The sequence below is a fragment of the Lactuca sativa genome, chromosome 2 (genome assembly GCF_002870075.4).
Source record: "Lactuca sativa cultivar Salinas chromosome 2, Lsat_Salinas_v11, whole genome shotgun sequence".
Lineage (NCBI taxonomy): Eukaryota > Viridiplantae > Streptophyta > Magnoliopsida > Asterales > Asteraceae > Lactuca > Lactuca sativa.
In genome coordinates this window covers 111,095,941-111,114,150 of record NC_056624.2, presented here as the reverse complement: position 1 = coordinate 111,114,150, position 18,210 = coordinate 111,095,941, and positions in this window count along the sequence as shown.

The window sequence follows — 18,210 nt, the reverse complement described above, 5'->3', positions numbered from 1 at the left end:
GCCTCATACTCTAGATCTAGACTTCTAAGGCTGAAGTATCACGTAAAGCTGCAAGCTTTACGTCCATGCATGGCATATAGGGCTCAAAATGCCAAAACATGCTCTATAGAGGGTTTAATGCATGAAAGCTGGTCAATAGCTTGATATAGCTCAAATCTTTAGGCCCAAGGGACCTCATATTGTCCATATTTGAAGTCTCAACTCCATGGAAAGCTAAACAACTTAAGGACCCAAAGAAAGGATGGAAATGGCCCTAAACTACCTAATGATGAGATCTAACTAAATAATGATCAAGGTGAAAGCTTTTTACCTCTAAAAAGCAGCTAGCACTGAAAGAACACCGGGTCTAGAAGCTTCTTCTCATTCCAAGCCTTTTTGCTCTTTAATCCCATTTCAAAAATGCACTTGAACACAAACCTTAGCCCCCCTCTCTCTCTCTCTCTCTCTCTCTCTCTCTCTCTCTTACTCACACATACACACACACACAACGATTACAACTCATTTATGGTTTCTCTCTGTGTGTCAAAATGATCGAGGCGGAAATGAAGGCTTAAGGTCCTTTAAATAGGGTACAACCTGAAAATTAGGGTTTTCACACTCAGCCCCTACTCGTCGAGTTGGGGTCCTCCAACTCGTCGAGTATACTCTAAAATTCACACGGCCATTTAACTCTCTACTCGGCGAGTTGGGGCCTCCAACTCGTCGAGTTTCTCTGTCAACATGAAAATAAATTAATTAAATATAATACCTGGGAGTTGGGATGTTACAAGTCTCCCCTACTAGAATCAGACTTTACCCTCAAATTCATCCGCTAGAAACAACTCTGGGTACTGCTCCCGCATCTCAGCCTCTGGCTCCCAAGTTTACTCGGATCCCTTCTGATGCTACCACTGAACCTAAATAAAGGACACCTCTTTAATCCTCAAGACCTTCACCTTCCTATACAAGATCGCTACCGGCTTCTCAATGTAGTTCAGGTGATCATCAACCTGAATGTCCTCTAAACGGACCACTGCCGTCTCATTGGCTACACACTTCCTCAACTAGGAAGCATGGAAGGTGTTATGAATCTGGCTCAACTCTGCAGGCAACTCTAACTGATAAGCTACCTTACATACTCGATCGATCACTCTGAAAGGACTGATGTATCTAGGGCCCAGCTTGCCCCGCTTCCTGAATCGGATCACCCCTTTCCATGGAGATACCTTTAGGAGGACAAAATCTCCGAACTGAAACTCTAGCTCTGAAAGTCACCGGTATGCATAACTCTTCTGATGACTCTGAGTCGTCAGTAACCTCTATCTGACCTGTTGGACATGCTCTATTGTCTTGAGCACAATCTCAGTGCCCCCCATCACTCTCTGCCCTACCTCTCCCCAACAGTTGGGAGTCCAACACCTCCTACCGTATTAGAGCTCAAAGGGAGGCATACTGATATTAGAGTGATGGATGTTGTTGTATGAAAACTCATCCAAGGGCAAGTAAGTGTCCCAACTTCCATCGAAGTCCATAACACATACGCGTAGCATGTCCTCGAGCGTTTGAATCGTCCACTCGCTATGCCCGTCTTTCTGTAGGTGACATGCGGTACTGAAATGCAACCGAGTACCTAAATCCTCATGAAATTTCTTCCAGAACCTAGAAGTAAAATGCACATCCCGATCTGACACTGTCGATGTTGGCACCCCATGCCGTGCCACCACCTCTCGAACGTAGTGATGGATCTTGAGCATAACATCATTGCTATGGTGTACATGCAAACCTAATGATTTGGATCTAGGTTTTCCTCAAGCTATACATGCAAACAATCTTCCAAAGCATAAACCGTATTCTAATATGTCTATGAACGAAATTCATATGTAAATAAGGGTTTAGAATCTTACCTTGCTTGTTAGGTAGTAATAACAAGAACAATCCACAAATTCCCTGACTCTTGAAAGCTTAGTGCCCCAAGTGTTGCACCTCTAATGGAGTCACAAACACTCTTGCAACAAAAATAACTTAGGCTAGGGGAGGAAATCGGCTAGGGCTACTCCAAGAAGCATAGGGCCGAAATCCTTATGTTAGGGGTTCTATTTATACTTGTGGCTTTTAGGGTTTTGGGTGGAAAACCCTAATCAGACTGGTTAAGCCTTAAGCAGCCCATGGACCCCTTGTAGAATAACCCTTAGAAGAATTCCTTATGGGCTTCCCATAGAATTCGTCCAACCTTATTCCAAGGTGATCCATTAGCCCAATTGCAGCTATCAAATAATTACAATAATAGTCCCCTTTATTTAATCAGTCTCTTTTGATCACCAAATTAATTTCTGATCAATACTAATTAAATAATATATTAATCTTGTAATATATTAATAAAATCATTTTGAGTATGAATTTATTATTCATATAATAAATTCTACTTTCTCTCCTCTTGTCATCCTATCAAGTTGCATGATTGAAGGCAACCCAAAAGGACCATGCTCATAATCAAATCAAGTGCATACCAAAAATAGTTATGGGATTAGACACCTAATCCAACAGTCTCCCACTTGGATAAGTCTAATAACTATTATTGCAAATACGACTTCATAATTTGATTAGCAATCGTAGCTTTCAAAAGCCGTTGCCAACTCTGATCTTATCAGCAACGCGTCCTGTAGATAAGGGATCATATATTCTTCCATTCTAGATATCCTATAGACATGAGACATGGATTTTAATCATTCTCTCTGTCTATGTGTTGTTTCTAAATTTCCGATTTATGACGATTGACAACAGACTACAATTGAACACATCAACTTAGTCCAGGCTTGGCCAAGCGCTTAGGGTGTCATCACTAAATCATCGAGGGGCCAACAAATATTGATTTTATCCCTCTTAGGGTAAAAGCAACGGATAAACTTCGACTCAAATGCTTGATTGTACTTACTCATCAAATCACACACAACAATATGTTTTATAACACCAAGTTGCCGGTGCGTTTACATATGTCAATGTGCAACCGACTTGCGAACTACAACTCACATGTCTCCGTTTCAAGAATATAAGATATTATTGTCTCACAATCACCCGTGATAAAATCCATGAAGTGATTCACGTGAGCGTGGGTTTAATCCACTACTCAAATCTTATTTCAGGAGCACTCATGAATATTGCAACAAACTTGTGCTATATCTAAACACTTAGACAATCTACAGTCGGATTCATGACAGTCTTGCCTCAATACCTACTTCCAAAGTATGATCGACTGTGGATGATTTGAATAATCTTATTATTCGGGAAGTCAAAACATGCGAAGTGAAACACAAGAATAATCGAGCCCAATATGGCCTCAACACTTTGAGTATAAATAAAACACCTTTTATTTAATCACCATATCGATTACACTTTATTCATTGTATAATGTTTCGGATAATCAAATTAATACTTGAATTGAAACAATAGTCATCCCATGCTCCAAGAATGCATATTATGTTTACCTATGGTCCTTAATTTGTGAAATAGATCAATTGAAAACACTTCCAATGATACTCATTTCACAATTCCCAATCCTTATCACAAGTGTAAGAATACCAAATTTTTGCTATGTGTTAGATTCTAACATATTATGCAATGATCCTTTTGTAATGACATAATACCAAAGTCACAAGGACTTTGCCAATGAAATTACAAAGTGCTCTATTGGAGATTGTTACAAGAAAACTCCATAGACAAAACTCCATAGACATGAAGTCTCAAATTCAAAGTACATTCCTTTGAACATCCTTCTTGCATAAAAGTTTCTAATCTACATAAATCCTTAATATCCAACTCCCATTATGGAAACATTTCCATATTTACCATATGTGACCAATCCTTGGCGAACCTCAGATCGTCCTTGACAGTTGTTTATTATACTTTAGTCATATTCGGTTATGGTCCTTTTCCCTCTTAATGCCATAGGCATTTGGAATAGACAGAACGGTCAAATAATACAACATATGTAATCGATCCTATACCCGAAGCGTATGGCATACGATACATAATGTCCTACAAAAAGACATGATACTTTACCAGTTTCTTGCTATAATATTGTCATATATAGAATTCCCCTATGTTGAACCTTTTCAACATAACATTCATATATGTCCTTTGACTAAATTTGATTAAAAGTTCTCGATCTAAGCTTTTAGAATTGAAATGAAGTATAAATTTCTCTATCTTAATTATAGAAAATCAAATTTTCAACCTTTACAACTTTGCGAATTGAAACTTTTGTTTTCTATAATTAATATTGCTAACTTTAAACACTTACCATAATAATCATGCTCCCACTAACATGATAATTATATCCATACCAGCATAACACTTATGCTCCCACTAGCTTTGACATGTACTAAAAATCAGCTGGACTTCTAGAAATAAATACCTATTGACTTCCTTCCAACGTTTAGATTTATGATACGAGATGCTTCGATAAGCCCATACACCTTGCATTAGAAAGCTCATATGTGTGTCTAAACTATTTCAGAACTTATGTCAATAAGTCCCTAATGTTCAAACTAATTGCCAAATCTCACAATTCGAACTATGAAGAGGGATGCGATAATCATAATCAAATTTGAGAATGCAATTTACACAATCGCTATCTCCTTAAAATCTTCCTAGTGAAAGTTTTTCCTCACAATCATTTTCATGAAATGGAGAGAAACCTTATCACTTAGATTTTATGGTGTATGTGTTCCTATCCATGTGAATTTGTCATAACCATAATCGCAAGACAATGTTTGTGACAAATCCAAACTCATATGGACCGAACTTGTTCAATCTTAATTTCTTGCCACCTGGCAGCATAAGTGCCCACCATGTCTTCCAAGTTGTTCGGCAGCTCACCCATACAGATCAATGAACTTTCACTAATCAAGGTGCTTTGCCTTTATGCAGTCAAATGAGAACTCATAGAACTCACATGCATAGTTAACTTAACTGGAATAGCATAGGAATAAGAATATGTCAAGACGATAGGTTACAAACCTCAATTCATGTGCTAGTGATAAACAATAAGTTTATTCTTGATTAGTTCTTGAAACTTTTCAAGAGACTCCTACTGACCTCTTGACATATAAGATTCTCTTGTCAAGAAACATTCATTAACAAACAAATATTCCAGAGTTAGTGCGGATTCTTACCATGAAAAAACACAACACACAATTGGTCTTAGTTAGTCTTTGTCTTATCAAAGGCATCACAACTTACCAATTTCAAACGTGCAAGAGTAAGAAACTTTTCTACTCCACATTTGATGAGTGTTATAAACCTTCTTATGATGATGTCACTCAAATCACAATCTTGGAGTACAACTCTAAGACTTGATTTGGAACGAAGTACGACTCACCTTTTGATTTAACCATTTCAACAATTCCCGATTCCTCTTCTTAGTCATGCAAATGTACCAAGGTGTCCTTAGAGGATCAATTGTGACATGGTTTCGTAATCACTAAGTTAATCATAAAACACGATACTTAAGTACTCTCCCTTCTTTTCAGATTGGAGAAACTTTTATCTTTCTGCCTAATTGATTCTTCCTATTCGTTCCGCTTTACATTGAAACCTTTTCAACGATTCAGAATTACACTTAATCTTGTAAGTATAACCATATTTACTTAAAATTTTAGCAAATCATGACAAACATTCTTATCATTGTTTGTGGTGGACTTATCCTATGCACAACAATGTGTACTAGATCTCCTAGTCCTTCACTTGACTCACATACTTATGTGGACAAGGAATTAGTCTTAATTTCCAAATATGAAGGTTCTTATTCATCATACAATACCAGTTGCATGATTCCGAGTTTATGTCCAACTGAAACTTGGGCGATAAGAATCATTCTGTATTTGGTAAAATTTCGACAATACCATAAATAACATAACTAAGAATCACATCCATTTTCAATATTGCTAACAATAGAAACATACAAACACCGATTTTCACAAATGCCATTGCAAGGATATATAAGACAAAACAAAATTTATTTTATTTATAAAAGTGCGGAAAAACTTGTCCTTACAACGCAATTACAGATGAAAACTATCTTACTAAACATTTCTAAGCAATCTATCCTAACTCTCAAATAGCAGCTCAAAAATCCGATCTTCGAACCATGCGATCGAAATCCATTTCTTCTTGATCAGACTCAGCTCACTATTCCTTTAAGCTTCCTTTCTTTTCTTTGATCCTACAAAATATAAAATTGCAATCTTATCACATCATGTATTAAGCATCTACAAATAGGAACTTAGTAGAGTTAGTAAATTTTAACTGAAGCAGAGTGATACATCTGGACTCTCCCATCTTCGGGATCCTTCAGGTAGATAAGGAAGCTTCGCATCTAATGCCCTTTCTCTTGGCAGTAGAAACATATGGACTCTTTTGGAACAACGCATAGGACAATCTCAGATTCAGCTTTTTTCTGTAACATCCAGTCAAACGGTTTGACCTTGGACAATCCCTTTCCATTGGGAAGAAAAAACTTTCGTGGATTTCCAATGTTGCCATTGCCAATGTCCATGGAAGTTTGGGAGGTTGATCTACCAGTCAAATTTGCTTTACCGGTGCGCCAAATCATTGCTTATTCAGCAGCAATAAGCAAATAGATAAGATCAATGAGGGTCACGTCGTGGTCCATCATATAGTAATCTTTAATGAACTCACTATATGAGTCAGGAAGTTATTGAAGAACCAAGTCAATAGCCAAGTTCCTTGAGACATCGACACCCAAAATTTCCAACTTGTCAATATGCAACTTCATCTCCAAGACGTGAGCACATATAGACTTTCCCTTTTCGTGTTTGCTTGCCAAAAGGGCTTGAGTGACCATGAACTTTTCAAGTCCTTGAACATGTGGGTCAGGGGAAACTATTGGAGGAGGTGGAGGAAGTGAAGCATGATTTCCGTTTCCACAATCCAATCGTGGAACATCATCTTCATATGGAAAGCCTTTTCCAAAAGATTCGGGAAGACCATAGTTAGAATTTGACATCTACAAAAGGGAGAAATTCAAGTTAGTTGATTTAAGTCCTTAACATAACATCCAAATGAAATATTAAGGCTAGGAACCAACACAATATTCTACAATTCGGAAGAGGGATGTTGTAATCCAATTACAAAATATTTGAAGGTACGTAAATGATGATTTACCAATTTCCACCATGAAAAACGAAAAGAAAATTAGGTTTGAAATGTTTTGAAACTCCTAGATCTTTTTGAGATTCATTGAACTTTTCAATGGCATGTTTAATCTCGATTATGTCCTTCAAGTTTGTGACTGGGATTATGAGGATCACAAACAAGGTGTGGATAACCATGCAAATTAGCTTAGTACCCTTGAAGACGTTTATCACCTAATCAATGTGCCAGTTAACCACACAAACTCCATTGATCTATGATAATCTACGAGTTACCCATTGTCATCCTTCATTGGTCCCATATTAGTGTGCCGGTTAACCACAGACACTCCACTAACGACCAACAAGGTGCAATGTGCAATTTCATTGATTAGCATCAACTTCACATTTTTCCTAAAGTAACTAAGATTTGGGAATTTATAAAAGAGTTTAGTTAGTTCGTATTTCATTATACTTATAATGGAAGGTTGTGTCCTATCCTACCCGTTCGGCTAACGACCCTCCGCTGGTCAAGAGTGTGGTGGGTAAGAGTGAATACCCAATGACGGTCATTTTACAGGATGCTTCCTTAAACACCCCTTATAGACCAACTTCGTGAATGAGGCCTACTAATGGTAAGACTGATCTTTTACTTATACATATATAATATATTAGACTTTTAATTTTATATAGTATAATGGTGTATTTTATACATTTAAAATACTAAGTGGTTTAATCTATTAATAAATTAGACTTTTAATTTGATTAATCTTAAACCATATTATTATGGATTCATTATTTTTCTTTTTTAGTTAAACACTTAATTAATTTAATAAAACCATAAGGGGGTGATTTGAACTATTCAAAATACGAGGATTTAGAATTTAATATTTCAAAATTAAAACTTTTTAATCAAATTTTAAATTCCAAAACTTGAGGGCAAATTTTGAAACTTTTCAAAATATCTTTCAGATCAATTTTGAAAAATAATTAAATATCATATAATTAATAGTTATCACATAATTTGACCTAATCTATTTTTCTTACAAGATAATTCAAATCAAAATACTAATAAATAATCTTTATTTTATGAAACAAGTAATTATCTTAAATTGACAATTTTCCATTAATTTGATTAAGATATCAATTACCATAACAAAAAATTTGATTTTTAATTTGGAAAAACAGTTTATGGTAATTATCCAAATCAAATTAGGGCAAAAATTTCAAAATCAGTTGTCAGTCTGGGTTCACATCGCGAACAAACTGTGTTCACGTCGTGAGTCTAGTCCAGATTCGAAATTCGCAAATTTCCAGCTTTGAAAACTTAACTTTTGGATCATATAACAGAAAAACTACCCTGGGTCTGACACCACTGATGGGTTTTGAGCATAACATCATTCCTATGGTGTACATGCAACCCTAATATTTTGGATCTAGGTTTTCCTTAAGTTATACATGCAAACAATCTTCCAAAGCATAAACCCTAATCTAATATGTCTATGAACGAAATTTATATGTAAATAAGGGTTTGGAATCTTACCTTACTTGTTATGTAGTAATAACAAGAACAATCCACAAAGTCCTTGAGACTTGAAAGCTTAGTGTCCCAAGTGTTGCACCTCTAATGGAGTCACAAACACTCTTACAACAAGAATGACTTAAGAGAGGGGAGGAAATCGGCTATGGCTACTCCAAGAAGCATAGGGCCGAAATCCTTATGTAAGGGGGTTCTATTTATAGTTGTGGCTTTTAGGGTTTTGGGTGGAAAACTCTAATATGAATGCTTAAGCCTTAAGCAGCCCCTGGACCCCTTCTAGAATAACCCTCAGACGAATTCCTTATGGACTTCCCATAGAATTCGTCCAACCTTATTCCAAGGTGATTTATTAGCCCAATTGCAACTATCGAATAATTACAATAATAGTCCCATTTATTTAATCGGTCTCTTTTGATCACCAAATTAATTCCAAATTAATTTCTAATCAATACTAATTAAATAATATATTAATCTTGTAATATATTAATAAAACCATTTTGAGTATGAATTTATTATTCATATAATAAATTCTACTCTCTCTCTCCTATTGTCATACTATCAAGTGGCATGAGTGAAGGCAACCCAAAAGGACCATGCTTATAATCAAATCAAGTATATACCAAAAATAGTTATGGGCTTAGACACCTAATCCAACACGTAAATCTTGTGCAATTTCTTCGCTGAAGAGCTCTCACTTATAGCCAGAAAGTGAGCACTCTTCGTCAACCGATCTATAATCACCCATATCGCATCAACACCTCGCACGCTCCTCGGTAATTTAGTAATAAAATCCTTGGAAATCTATTCCCACTTCCACAGGGGAATCTCTAAAGGTTGCAACGGGCCATGAGGATGCTGGTACTCCGCCTTGACCTAACGACAGGTCAAGCATCTCTCGACTACCCATGCTACATCTTTCTTCATACAGGGCCACCAATAATCCCTCTTCAAGTCCAAATACATCTTCGTGGCCCCTAGGTGGATCGAGAATCTCGACCTATGGGCCTCCTCCATCAAAATACGTCGAGCTCCACCCGTATATGGCACCCATATCCGCCCGCGGAAGGTCATAAGCCCCCGACCATCTGTCTTAAACTCGGAAATCTGCCCGACCACCTGCTCTCTCTTACAGTTCTCTGGTCTCACGGAAACCACCTTGGCCTCTTGAATGGTATCTAAGGCTGAAATCATCATCATCATCCTCATGCACACGTCTCGAATCAGAGCACTCACTGCTCTACGACTCAGGGCATCGACCACCACATTAGCCTTGCTAGGGTGATACAAAATCTCGCAGTCATAGTCTTTCACTACATCCAACCACCTCCTCTGTCTCATATTCAGGTTGGTCTGATCCATAAGATACTTTAGGCTCTTATGGTTCGTGTATATGGTACACCGGACACCATAAAGATAGTGGCGCTAAATCTTGAGGGTGAGCACCACCGCCCCCAACTCTAGATCGTGGGTGGGATACGTCGTCTCGTAAGGCTTCAGTTGCCTCCACGCATATGCTATCACATGTCCCCTTTGCATCAACACGACACCCATCCCTGATATAGATGTGTCATAGTAGACGACGAAGTCCTTCACTCCCTCAGGAAGGGCTAACACTGGAGCTTCGCACAATCTCTGGCGAAGAGTCTCGAATGAAGCCTGCTGCTCGGGCTCCTAAACAAAAGTAACACCCTACCTGGTCAATCTGGGGAGAGGAATGGAAATCTTGGAGAAATCTCTGATAAACCTCCGTTAGTAGCCTGCTAGGCCCAGAAAACTCCTGATCTCGGATGGGGATCTCGACACCTCCCATTACATAATTGCCTCAATCTTGGCCGGGTCGACCAAAATCTCATTCTGGTTAACGAGGTGTCCCAAGAACTGGACCTCTCATAACCAGAAATCACACTTGGAGAATTTGGCATAAAGCCTCTCCATCCTCAATACTCCAAAAATCTCCTGAAGATGCTCCTCGTGTTGTTCCCTAGACCTCGAGTACACCAAAATGTCGTCGATGAACACGATCACCGACCTATCCAACATGGGCCTGCACACCCGGTTCATGAGGTCCATGAACACTGTCAGTACGTTGGTGAGCCCGAAAGGAATCATCACAAACTCGTATAGCCCGTTATGAGTCCTAAAGGCCGTCTTCTGGATATCCTCCTCGCAAACTCTCATCTGATGATACCCAAATCTCAAATCAATCTTGGAAAACGAAGACGCCCCCTGCAACTTATCGAATAAATCTTCGATCCTCGGTAGTGGAGAACGATTCTTGACCGTCATGTTGTGCAAATCTTGGTATTCGATGCACATCTAGTGTGGACCATCCTTTTTCTTGAAAAAAAGGATCGGCGCTCCCCACAATGAGCAACTCGGTGTAATAAACCCTTCCCCAGAAGCTGCTGGAGCTGCAAGGATAACTCCCGCATCTCGAGCGGTGCAAGGCGATAATGTGCCTTGGCAATAGGCGCCGCACCCGGAATCAAACCGATCCGGAACTCCACCTGCCTCTCGGGAGGCACACCCAACAATTCCTCGGGGAAAACATCCTGGAACTAACACACTACCGAAACATCGGAGATAGAACTCGGCCTCTCAGTGGCAACTCTCGTATCCATCACATATGCTAAAAAGCCCATGTATCCATGCTGTAAACTCTACCTCGCCCTGGCGGCAGAGCAGGAAGCGGTTCCAGATCTGGTCCCCTCGCCATACACCTAAGTACTCCCCCACTAAGGTCTCATATGGTTACCATCTGACGCTCACAGTCAATCACAGTTCCAAACCGGCTAAACCAATCCATGTCCACTATGACATAGACATCACCCATCGCTATCGACACCAGATCTATTGGGAACTCAACACCGAAAATCTCTAATACACACCTTTGGAATACATCAGTGGAAAAAACCGCATGCTCATCAACTATAGAAACCCTTAGTGGTCGACTCAATGCCTCGCTTCTGACATTAATGTGATGACTAAAGGATAAAGACACGAAAGATCGACTCGTATCTGAGTCAAATAACACCAAGGCAGTCACAAAACTCACAAGAAAAGTACCTATATACAACACAATATGAGCATAAATAAATCTCAAAATAACATAAATAAGGAGATACGTACCAGAAACAACATCAAGCACTATGCGAAACTCCGCAGTCAACATAAATGCTCTCCCACGAGCCCTCTGTTGGGTTTTGGTATAATACAACATCCTATGATGCACATAAAACCCTAAATACCTTGGATCTATGTTTTCACTAATTATAAATGCAAATGGTTTCCAAGGTATTGAACTTACAACTAGCATGCATTTAACATAAAAAAATATAATATACTAGTTAGCATGACATACCTTTTGATGGAGCTTGAATTCTTGGTATATTTGGCCTTAAAGAGCTTATCCCCAATAGTGTGGATGTCACACCCCAAAACCGGAACGACGGAAACGTTCTGGGGTGGATGACGCCATGTCGAGGAATCACAGCACATGCATTATAGTAATCAAAGTACAACAAAACATTGCATTAATAGTAATATTTTTACATGGTTTACATAACAGTACATCAAGGTAATACAAGTAATAGAATAAATACGGCGTGGTACTAAGCTATCTTCATCAACAGCTCCTGGGATGTACCTGTCTAATGCTAACCTGAGAATACAAGTTATTTGAAAAGCAAGTATCAGCATTTTTACAAATGCTGGTGAGTTCATAAGCATTTAGTGACATTTTATTCAAATAACCTTATAATGAAGTAGTTTAAGAGATTTCAGTGTATTAGAGTTCTTTCCAGAAAATCCTATATTTTCTTTAATAAAAGCAGCCTTCTACCAAGACTGGACAGAGTTATGTGGTAAAAAGTAGTTTTCCCTTATTCGCTATCATTATTAAAATACTGAATTTGATTATTAAAGAAAGCAAGAGAAGTTAGGGAAATAACATATGCCTCAGCAGTGAGGACTGCTGACTAAGGCAAAGGAATCATAGACTCCAAGAGAGTATCGAACGAACGACACGCCTGGTTCAGTCTAGCAAAAGAAGACACAGACCCCAGAAGGTACCAAATGAAAGGTACAACTGGTCAGGTCTAAAATAGTGATTACAGACCGCAGACAGTATCAAATGAAAGATACATCTTGCAAGGTCAAAACAGAGAATACAGACCGCAGACAGTATCAAATGAAAGATACATCTTGTAAGGTCAAAACAGAGAATATAGACCGCAGACAGTATCAAATGAAAGATACATCTTGCAAGGTCAAAACAGAGGATACAGGCCGCAGACAGTATCAAATGAAAGATACATCTTGCAAGGTCAAAACAGTGTGACTCTGAAAATGAGTTACCAGCATACAGTGTAAATTGCCAGTGAATACCGTTACCTTAAAACCGTGAATTATAAGGTAACCCGGGATACTCGTAACCATACTAACCGACACTAGAGTACCAGACGCCCTACAAGAGTCTAGAGAATATGACATTTGTCACACCTTGGCTTGGTAGGCCGTGGACTGAAGCTAGCAGTCAGGGTGCTGGGGTGTCAATCCCGTATAGATCTATACACACAATGTCCGCTCTCCCTACAGGAGACTCTGGTTACCAACTAGATGACAGAGAAGGCCGTGTCCTGAGGATGCATCCCACATAGTGGGTAGAGACTTCCAAATAGTGGGTAGTGGGTTTCTAATGTAGATGCTGAACTAGAGGTAGAGACTCATAACTGAACTGAATTAAGTAAACCCATATGTCTATGCTTGTGTACATAGTATATAACTAATGAATCAAACGACCTTCGGATGGACATCTGATCCCACCAGACCATATCTCAACGAAGAAAAGGAAATAGGGCGGACAAGCCTTCCTAAGTCCTTCAATCATTATTTATATGCATCTATACAAGCACAAACATACATCTAACTACGCTTGAGTGTGTATCAAGTGGAATCATATCGTGAAGTATAAGTGTACGGTGTGGAATATCCGAGTCGTGAAGTATAAGCGTACAGTGGAATATCCGAGTCGTGAAGTATAAGCGTACAGTGGAATATCCGAGTCGTGAAGTATAAGCGTACTATGGAATATCCGAGTCGTGAAGTATAAGCGTACAGTGTGGGATAATAGAATCGTGAAGTATAAGTGTACTAAGTATAAGTGTATCACGAAGTGGAAACGACAACTGGTGAAGTAAAAGCGTCTATCAAGTATAAGTGGCTACAAGTATAAGCGATATAGAGACAATAACCGGTATAAGCGTATCATGAAGGAAATGCGTTATCAAGTAGGAGTTTTAAATAAGTAAAAGCGAAGCAGCAGTAACTAACAAGTAAAAGTATACGTCGTGAAAGGGAACTTTGATGAAAACCTTGGAAAAACCTTTATACTCTGGGTAAATCACATTTGGTATTCTTTGGTAAAATAAGTTTGAAAAACTTTATAAATCCTTGGAACCTTTATAAACTAGTTTAAAATGAATTTAGATAAAACAGTATAAGTAAGAGTTTTGAAACAAATGAAAACCTTTCTGAAACCATCATAGTATCCTACTCCGTAAAACAGTGTACAGTGTGGTAAAATCTTGTGCATATGGGTTATCAATCACATATGATTGACATGATAACTGGCATGTTTAACTTGTATTCCCCCCCCCCCCCTATAAAATGTATAAAAACATTTAAAAGGTTCATTCAGGGGTATGAACTCACCTGGCGTAAGTGGATCCGACGAAGGTGCCGGTTGGGTGCTCGGTGTCAAGTAAAGACTTGGACACACTTAGTGACCTATTTAAAATATGATAACATATGTTTACATACAATTAGTACATATAATACTAATTAAACAAGTATACGCACCCTAAAGAGCGGAAAACACTTCGGTTAAGTGTTTGGGGTGTCCCGGGTAACAACTAAGGGCTCAAAAGGCTTAGGTATGGAGTTTGCTCTCCGAGAGTAAACTCTCTACACTTAGTTTACGACCCAGGAACAACTCCCCATGAGTTTACGGCCGTAAACTCATGGTGAGGGGTTCTAGGGTGTTTTAAGGGCTCTATCTTGTTCGTGGAATTATACTAGGTCCAAATCTAAATTGTATGAAGGGATTTAAGGCTTCTAAAGGAACCATTATGGAGTTTACGGCCCATGAACCATCCCTAAGGGAGTTCACGGCTGTGAACTCCTATGCCATGAGTTAAGTGAAGTTTTAAGCCCTTAAATCACTCCTAGTAATTATTCAAGGCTATAGGGTTGTTTGGGGTTCCAAGAGTGCACTCCTTTAGAGTTTATGGTCCAAATGACCATCCCTTGGGATTTTACGGCCGTAAGCTCTATGGCTTGGCCGTGAACTCTCATACACCCACAACTCTTTGATTTTAAGCCCTTGTTTCAATCCTAGCGTTTTCTAGTGAAAGTATAAGGTCATTTAGGGGACATTTACTATCATTTTAGCATGTTTAGGGGTGTTTACGGACTAGGCACTTGCTTGGGCTGTAAACTCCTTTTAATCCCTCAATTCCTTGTGTTTAAATGTTCCAAACCCTAAATAGCATGCCCCTAATTTATGTATTAAGCCTAAGGGTGGTTTGGGAGTGTTTTGGGGGCATTTTGACAAGTTTAATAGGTGTTTACGGCCTAAGCATGTGCTTGGGCCGTAAACTCTCTTTTATGCCCTAAATTGATTGTTTTAAATAATCAAACACTCCTAGGCTAAATCCCCAATTAGTTTCCATGCCTTTAGGAACATTTTGGGGTCATTTTGGCCTTGATTAAGGGGTTTACGGCCTAAGGAGGATCTTAGGTCGTAAACTCCATTCTAACAGCTTCTAAGTCTGATTTTTAAGCTATAAAAACGAATCATAATGTTTAGAACAAGCTAGGATAAGCGGACTTACGATTTGGAAGCGTTTGGTTGAGGATTCGGGTCGAAAACGAGTCTAGAGAGAGTATAGAGAGAGAGGGGGGAAAAGGCTCAAATGGGGTTTACTCCCCCTTATATATGGGTGGGAGTTGGAGCTTAGTGGAATTCTACCCGATACTGTCGTTATACGGGGCTTTTGGTCGCACCCGATTTAGTGGTCGTAATAATAAAAACTAACTTTTCCATTAAAATGAAAATGTGTAGTACGAGTTTTTATTTCTCTTATCACGACTTAACGACATAAAGATATAAATAAATGAAACATTTTTTTATTTGACGACCTCTAATTAACGGAACTTTTATACAGTGGAATATTCCGTTAACGGTAACGGGGTAATGTAACGGAATAACTTTGGGATGTTACATCATCCCCCCGTTAGAGGGAATTTTGTCCCAAAATTCAGGTCTAGGCAAGGAAGTAGGTATGAATGGCTAAGTAGAGTAAGAGAGTACTCCCTATTCTGTTTTTCCTCGCATTCCCAAGTGAACTCTAGTCTGTGGTTGTCATTTCAACAGACCTTCACGTACGGGATGCGAATTTCATCTCGTGTAGTTAGCGGGTTCCGACTGGTGTATCTACGAGGTTATGGTTCTCAATGGTTTCTATCAAGATGAGGGGGATATGAAGAGTGACATCGGGAAATCACATATCAAGTCTAAGAAGTGGATCGATCGGGTGTGAAGCTTGTGGAATATCCGAAAGTAGTAGCGGTCTGAAATCTCTGAGGATTCTCAGATGGTCCTAGGCACTAGGAAGGGTAGAGCCTTTCAATACTTGGAACATATCGTACTTCTATGGCAAGATCATCACTGGCGTGATCGCCATTCCGAAGTTCCTAACGTTCTCTCCCGTACTGGTAGTGTAGTCCTTCAAGTTGGTTCTTAGGAAGCTCGGGTGGTCTTTGGTTTCGCATTTCCTATCAACTGGCTGTTAGAGACTTTCTAGGTCGTCGAGTGGGTTGCATATCTATGGCTATCTGATTGCTGAAGAGTTCCTATCTCAAGCTTGTGCAAAATGAACCTGCACTAACGAATCTTGAGATACGGAAACTCTTAGGGTCGGGGAGATAGGGTTTCACCAGACGAGTGTTGGACTATTTCGGGAGATGGTTCTACTATTTCTGAGCGAGATAGTATTCTTGGAACACCTAATAGTCCAATGAATCTCACGAAACGTATCCTAATATCCAAGGCATTGGTTTATCCTAGTGCGGAAAGCGCATGCTCCTGCATAACCCCTCGACTAACACCAAGGTTGGCGTCAAGTCTATAATCTCTTCGGGATTTGGGTCATGAGGCTGAATGCAACTACGCTCGTACTTTGATCAAGTATTCCTGGCTGCGGAGGTCATCCTGTGGTCCTCGGTATTCTAGTGTTTACTTCGGAGAATGAAGTCTATCGTCTACAAGGCGACGGCTATTTCCTCCATGCGAGAGGATGGAGGTCCTAGGCACTACTCGTCGGTGACGAGGTGGATGAAGTGCCTGAGTAGTGCGGGCATCTACTGCAACTACTCCCCCAAAGGTTCTAATCTCTCTCGGTCTAGGTCAAACCTAGTGAGCATAGGGTTCCATCACTCGGAACTTTAATCTTCTCATCCACTCTTCTCAGAGTTTAATTTATCACAGCTCTCGGGTTTCCGGGATATTTGCTGCGATGCTTAATTTCGGGGGATTAGGCGTGAATGGGTGGTCGTAGTCAATGTCCTTGACTTTTACGACTAAGATTTCTTTACCAACCGAGGGTGTTAGCTACTATGTTGGCTCAAGCGGAATGACAACAACTTCAGATTTGTGGTGATTATAGTAGCTCAATCTGTAGGGGTTCTCTTGACTTTAGCTCCTGTTCCATGGGATAGGATGAAAGGTCTTTCTAGGGAATCTACTAGGTATGCTTCGGGTGGTTATCGTCTTCTGGAATGCATGCAGTGCCTTTCGCTTTGGTTCTTATCTGTTTAAGGAGGGTTGGTTAACAGCGCGTGGTACCCCTCTCCTGGGTACTTCAGAAGGTTTGAGATAAGAGGGACGATTGACGGATCGCATTAAGTTTAGTTATTTTCATTATGTTTAGGTTCAGAAGAACCTTTATTTGCCGACAGGGCTACGGAGAAAGTTCTTTTTACACAACACTAAGGATGTACACATGGTTACACGAAGTCGAACCATGATCAATAGGGTCGTCGAAGTTGGCATACCTCGACATGATATAAAGTGAAGATCGATAGAGTCATGCGCCGAACAGGCACACAAGTTCTAGGCGTCTAAGGTTTCATCCTGTGTATCACTATCGCGGATACTTGGACCGATAGAATCGACGCGGAACTATAGAGTGTTCTAAGGGTTTCTGAGTGGAGTACCTTCTCATGAATGGATTCTCACGAGGCATTTCTATAATCGCCTAACATATACTAGTCATGTATAGTTAAGGTGGGGAGGACTGTTGACTGAGCGACTCCGCCCTAAATCCACAACCAAACGAGGAACAGGAAATGAGGTGGCATTCACTCACTCTAGGTCTATCCATCTTAACTATACATGGCTGTAACGCATACGTTTAGCCATTATAGTTTTACCTAATGAATTTTAAATTTTATAACAGTGCTGCGACTTTCGCCTTAATGGGG